This window comes from Peromyscus maniculatus, chromosome 16 (genome assembly GCF_049852395.1).
Source record: "Peromyscus maniculatus bairdii isolate BWxNUB_F1_BW_parent chromosome 16, HU_Pman_BW_mat_3.1, whole genome shotgun sequence".
Classification (NCBI taxonomy): domain Eukaryota; kingdom Metazoa; phylum Chordata; class Mammalia; order Rodentia; family Cricetidae; genus Peromyscus; species Peromyscus maniculatus.
The window spans coordinates 11661634-11668652 of NC_134867.1; positions in this window are offsets into that span (position 1 = coordinate 11661634).

Genomic DNA, 7019 nt, shown 5'->3' on the forward strand with positions numbered 1-7019 from the left:
TACACACAGACACACAGACAGACACAGAGACATACACACACAGAGACACACACATACATACACATACACACATACATACACAGACACACACACACACACAGAGACACACAGACACACACATATACACACAGAGACACACAGACACACACATATACACACAGACACACACAGACACACACAGAGACATACACACACACAGACACACACATACACACAGACACACAGACATACATACACACAGACACACACACACAGACATACACACACAGACACACACACACAGACATACTTACACACATACACACAGAGACACACAGACACACACAGAGTCATACACACACATACACACAGAGACACACACAGACACACACATATACACACAGACACATACACACATATACACACATACATACATACACACAGACACACATACACACAGACACACATACACACAGACACACACACATACACACACACACACACATACACACACACACACCCTCCCTGCTGTTCTCAGAACTATCCTTTTGTTTTTTAATTACTACACTTTGTTTGTTTGTTTGTTTGTTTGTTTTTGGAGACAAGATTTCTCTGTGTAGCCCTAGCTGTCCTGGAACTCACTATGTAGACCAGGCGGGCCTTGAACTCACAGAGATCCACCTGCCTCTGCTCCTTGAGTGCTGAGATTAAAGGCATGCACCACCACTGCCTCACCTCATTTTTTTTTAAGGCATCTTAGTTTTACAGAAACTGTGAGCACAAATTATATACTCCTCTTTCTGGAGCCTTCTGATGTTAACGTTTGCTTTAGAGTGGTATATCTGTTACAGCTGAGCCAATATGAATATGTTGTTAGTAGCTGAAGTCTGTAGTCCACATTAGGGTTCACTCTTCCTGCGATCTGGAGTAAAGGTTTGAACAAACATGTACTGAATGGCATGCAGCCAGCATCACAGTATCATACAGAACAGTTTCATTATCCTGAAAATATCATGTACTTCACCTACGTTCATCTTTCACTCTCTCTAAATCCTTAGACTCCATTGATATTTTCATTCCCCACCCGCGTTTACCATTCCCAATTTTATACAATTAGAAACATGTCCCGTGTATGTAGCCTTTTCCAGTTGTTTTTCCCACCCTCCAAAGATGCATTTAAGGTCCCTTCATGTTTCTTTCTTTAAATGAAGGCAGGTTTGTTAGGCTCATAATTTGAAAGCATAGTCCTTCATGGTGGCAAAAGCCACTTGAAGTTGTAGTGGCAAGAGCTTGCTCATACCTGGGCAGGTTAGGAAGCAGAGAAGACAGAATGGGGGTGCGTACATGGCTGCCCGCCTTTCCTTTATTCAATCCAGGACCCCAGTCCATGGAACTGTGCTGCCTACATTGAGAGTCAGCCTCCCCTCCTCATTTAAACGTCTCTGAAAACATCCTTACAGACATTCCCTGGAGGTGTGTCTCCTAAATTACTCCAAAGTCAGTCAAGTTGACAATGATAACCATCACAAGTCCATGCCTTGTAGACTTGATACAAATATATCACTTTTAACCTCAGCTTTCCACCCCTGGTCTTCAAAGGCTCATGGCCATCTCCTAACGCAAAATGCACTGGCTTCACCTCTAGGAGTCTCCCAGTCTTAACGGTTCTAATAATAGAAAACACAAGGTTTCTTCTGAGACTCAAGGTGATCACTTAATTGTGAGTCCCTTTGAGGACAATATTTTAGTTACAGACTTCCAGTATGTAATGACACACCGTAAATATCCCCATGCCAAAAGGGAGGACTGGGAAGATAGGAAGGTTACCCCAGACCAAAGCAAGACCTAGCAGGGAATGCACCAAGCCCGCAGCTCTGGCTCTGGGGTAATGGGTGACGTCATCAGGTCCCTACAGACATGGACAGCCCACTCCTTCAGTTCTGCTGACCCCACTCTAGACCTAAAACTCCGGTCCCGGCATCGCCAACACCTTGTGCTCTCCACAGCATCCAAGGCTTTACCTTCCCAGTTTCACATGGTAGCTTCTTGAGGCCTCCTTACCGAGAATCCAGCCAACGCTGTCTGTCTGACCTTGGTGTCTTTCTGGAACTTTGGCGCATGCGTTCCCTGTCCTGTCACTCTTAGCCTTTTGCGTGTCTTCGAAGACAGCATCACGTGGACAGTACTGACAAATCCGTCTACTGGCTCAAATTGAAGTCCAGCTCCTGCAGCTCTAACGGCCTCTGAGTACCCTGAAGGCTGAACCTGGGAAAACACTTTCCTAGGTCACTGGTTTTTGAGCAAGAAACAGTCTCTCTCCAAAAGAAAGGAGTCTCCTTTTTGTGGATTAGATATGGAGTGGGTCCTCAGGATGCTCACGTGTAGAAGGCTTGGTCCTTGGCTGGTGGTGCCCCTTGGGAAGTGGTAGAGACTTTAGGAGGTGGGGTCTAGCTGGAAGCGGGAAATCGCTAGGGTGTTTGTGAAGGTTGTACCTGACTCCAATCCTTTCCCCTCTCTCTAGTACGTTATGTCCAATCCATGTTCCTACTACAGTGATGCTCTGCTCCACCACAGGCCCAGGACCAGGGGAGCACGGACCATGGGCTGAACACTCTGAAATCATGAACTAAAATAAATAACTACTCCTTCAGACTGTTCTCTCGAGTATTTTAGTCACAGCTGTAGAACATTAGCACAGTAGCTCATCGCTTGTTTTGTTTTGGTGCTATGACTGAATCCAGGACCTTGAGCATGCTAATCACACGTTCTGCTACTGAACTAAATCCCTAGTTCAGTTTGTTGCTTTGTAATGATAATAACATTTCATTATGCTGATACGTAACAGTTTCTTTATCTAGTAAAGGGGATGTTGGTTGCTTTTAAGGTTGGGCAATTTTGAATAAAAAGCATGCATAGGTTTGGGTATAGACAAGCTTTCAGCTCATTTGGATACTTGAAGATGGTTGAGGGGAAGGTTTTTATTGTAGATACAATGGAGAGTGCAGCCAGAGGCATCTGGAAGAGTCCAGAGCAGGGAGAGAAAGTAGTGGACTGAACATGGTCGGCAGAATGGGCCAGGCCAGGAGAACAGCAGGGGCGGGCGGGGGCGGGGGGAACCAAGAGAGAGCCAAGGGGGCATCTGGCTGAAATAGCAGCATTCTATAGGAATGGGAAGCTGGGGGAAGGGAAGCCCATGAGTTAGAGACGTTTAGGGTAGGGATGGGGTAAGAAGAGCTGAGAGGAGCCAGGATGCCAGCATGGACTCTGTGAGGGGTGACTTTCCAGGCTGAGAGAGCTTGGGGCCAGCATATGCTTTGGTTTGAGAATAGGCACCACGGTTAGCCACTTGTTTCTTTTGGACCTGACAGATACACATTAAGGAGGACAACTGCTAACTGAGTTTTAGCTGGCCTTTTCTGTTGTTCTGTTACGGGTACAGCTGGACCAGAAGGGAGACAGAGGCTCGGATGGAGCTTGTAGATTTCTGATGAAACTGAGTCAGGAAACTGTAATCACTGGAAGAATGGAATACAATTCCAAGGAACACTCCCAGGTATACACATCTTAAAGCTGTGACAATGACCTTGAAGAACAGAGCCCCTGTAGTTGGAAACATCATTGGATGTTTTATTCTGCTTTCGGATGTAGGTACCTGTGGGTTTTGAACCTGAGGTCAAAGCTAAGGGAAGCGAGGCTGTTGCAGGAAGAGGTCGGGCCTGAGACAGAGAACATAGCCACAGCCGCGGAACAGGGGCTTCTGGCTGATCATGTCTCTCAAGACTAACGTTTCAAACTGATGAGCACTTTGGGATGGTTTTCCTACAGGTTTTATCAGTTCTTAATCAATATAAATGGGTGGGGGGTCCTTGATATGCTCAGATGTCAATCCTTTTCAGATAATGTTTTACAAATAGTTTTTCCCATCTGTGATCTATCTTTTCATTCTCTTACGGGTTTATTTTTCTAAATAAAATGTTCTTGTTCTTTTTCCTTGCTTTTAAAACCTATTTCCTTGCAAAAGACCTTCACTGTCCGATTGAAACCTGAAGCAAAGGAACCTTCTACAATGAAATTCTCAGCGGCCTTGGGCAGGAAGCCAAACAACTCCAAGTGTCCTCAAACAGCCTGATGATCCTGGTCCAGAGGAAAGTCAACTACAGCAGCCGTCAGGAAGTCAAAGCTGCCCCTGCCTCCACAGTCTAGAATGGAGCCTCACCCTGCAGACGCTGGAATCAAATATTCAACTCTGAGTCCAAGCTACAGTCAGGACAACGATTATGGAGTGACTTAGCTGCCACCTCTCCCTCTTGATAGGGTCAGGGAAAACTGTGGCTGGAAGCTGGTGGGCCAGTTGGTTCTCATCAGTCCATGAACACTGTACGGGAAGGACTAATAAATCCAATCTACAACTGTTTAAAGGGGGTATGGTTACATCTTGCAAATAAGTTCATTGTCTTCCACACTGGCTCATCTCTGAACTGCATTACAGAAAGAGGTAGTGCCGTCATCTCACACAGCACAGATGACCGAAAGATGGCGTGTGTGACTAGCCACAAGAACAGTGCACACAGAGGGCTCAGGGACCAACAGAGTGACCCAATACAGAGGCCATGATGTGACCTGAGGTTTCTGTCCCAAACCTTGTCAAGTCACACCCTTGTCCTGAATGCTCTATAGAAACAGGATGAATTCGCTGGGTAGGTTTCTCTCCCTTGGCTGCTCACTGTTGCCAAATACCCAGCAAGCGCAGGGGAATAGAATAGGTAAGGAATATGAGGCCTTTCTTATTTAGTAAATGTATATTTTGAGAATTTCATACACAAGTACACTGTACTGTATCATTTCCACTCCCCTCCTTGTCTCTCCAACCCCTCCATTCTTAGATTCATGATTTCTTCTATAATTATTATTGTTATATAATATGACCTACTAAATCCATTTAGTGTCGGGCATATGCCCATGTGTTTAGGGCTGACCAGTTGGGATCAGAAAACTGATCAGGGTGTCTTGTCCCTAGAGAAAACAGATTCTCCCTTGATCAATAACCATGCTCAGACACGGTGTCACTGGCCAGGAACTCTCCAGTGCAAGACCGTGGCACTAAAGCCCACTTTTATGTTTCAGCGAGAGGCATCTGTTATATCAGCTATAACGATCTGCACTAAAAGAAGTCATGAAGGGTTAGTGAGGGCTCTCCCAGCCCCCACCTACACGATTCAAAACAGGAATAGAATACAGTGGCGTGCAGTTCGGCACCCAGAACCTTCATATACTAGAATGCCTGTTTGGCGTGTGTAAAGCCCTGGGTTCAATGTCTAGAGTATCATGGAGCCACAAAAGCTGAAAAATAATTAAATTCAACCAAAAGTATATGTAATAGTTAAAACATTTGGACATTTCTTGTGTATGTCAAATGGCACACACTTTCTAAAACATTTCTGCACCCCATCTCTCTCTCGCTGGTGGCCTCACATGGGCTTGTGTGTGATATCAAGGCAGAGATTCTACTCAGCCAGCCCTAAATCCAAGATTGGGCCAGCCCCTTCTGGTCTGCTGAAGACTTCATCGATAAACACCACTAATTATCAGCTATTTCCATGCATCTGTTTCCACCTTCTATCATAACTAAATAAGCACTCTGCCGTGACTTAACTGGCTACGGCAGTGACTGAGGGAAGAGCAGATTCTCAAATCCCTGTGGTGTTTGCTTTGCCAGTTATAGACACTTTCGGGTTAAAAATAAACTGTTTCTGTTACCAATGAGTTCTACAGCATTATCACGTGTTCTAGCTTTTTTCCCCCATTTGATTTGTAAAATGCAAAATTTAATGATGAAATATATGCATATTATCGGGACTGGGAACGTAGTTCTGTTAAGCTTTGAAATTGTAATTTCTTCCTGTACATTGTTTTAGAAAAGAAAATTTTCTTTTGCTTTCTTCCTCCCTCTCTGTCCTGTTCACAGTTCTTCCAGGTACTGAGACTCTTCTGCCGTGGGACCCACCAGCCACCCAGCACTGTGGTCTCACAGCCATCTGGGACGGAATGTGCTGTGGTTCAGAAAAAATGATGGCAGGGCTGGAACTGTGGCTTGGTGACAAAGTGCTTGCCTAGCATGTGCAAGGGCCTGGGTTCAGCCTTTAGGACCACCCAGACAGACAGACAGACAGACAGACACACACACACAAGCACACGCACATGCACATGCACGCGCGCGCGCGCGCGCACACACACACACAATATAGCATTTGGCGTGGCACACTGAGTACTTTGGGTTTGGGTGTGTTGGGTTTTTGTTTATTTTTAAGTATGTTTTTTGTTTGCTTGTTTGTTCGTTTTTTAAGTTTTGAGACTTGGCCTCACAACATAGCCCAGGCTGACCTTGAACTTGTGGTCCTTTTGCTGCATCCTCTTGAGTCCTGTGCTTACAGATGTGCACTACCACACTTGGCTACACAGAATACTTGGAACTAACAGGCAGGGGAACATCTCAGAAACAGTCTTAGAACCAAGGTCTCTGGCCTTCTATTAATGTGAATTTGGAGAGGAAAAGACCCAGGGAAAAAAAATCAGCTCCCATTTTCAGCCAGGCACTGCAGCAGAGATCTGGAATAGCTTGGTAAAATTTCTTACTTGCAGCTTTTCCTGTCCGTTGTCCCAGGGTCTTGTCTGTAAGCTCTGGAACAAGCCAGGTGTCTCAGCTGTCCCATATTGGGTGCCAAAACTGTGCGAAGAGGAGGGAGCAGAGCCTTCCTTCCTGTGGTAAGGGGCACATCCAAGATGCAATGGGAAGTGTCTGTTTCATATTAGGTTTTATAGCAGGGACAGCCATATAGAAATGTGCTGAATCAAAGGGTATGTGATCGAGCACGAGTAGACCGAACCTGGAAAGCTGGCAAAGGCTGTCTAGACTTCCCCTGGTCTCTCTGTTAGCAATTCTTTCCCGCAGGGAAAATAGCCCTCTGGAAAGAGGGTCTATGTCCTACTATTAGGCAAAGGCAGGTCGGGGATTCCTTCAAACTCTTACACAGAAAGTAATA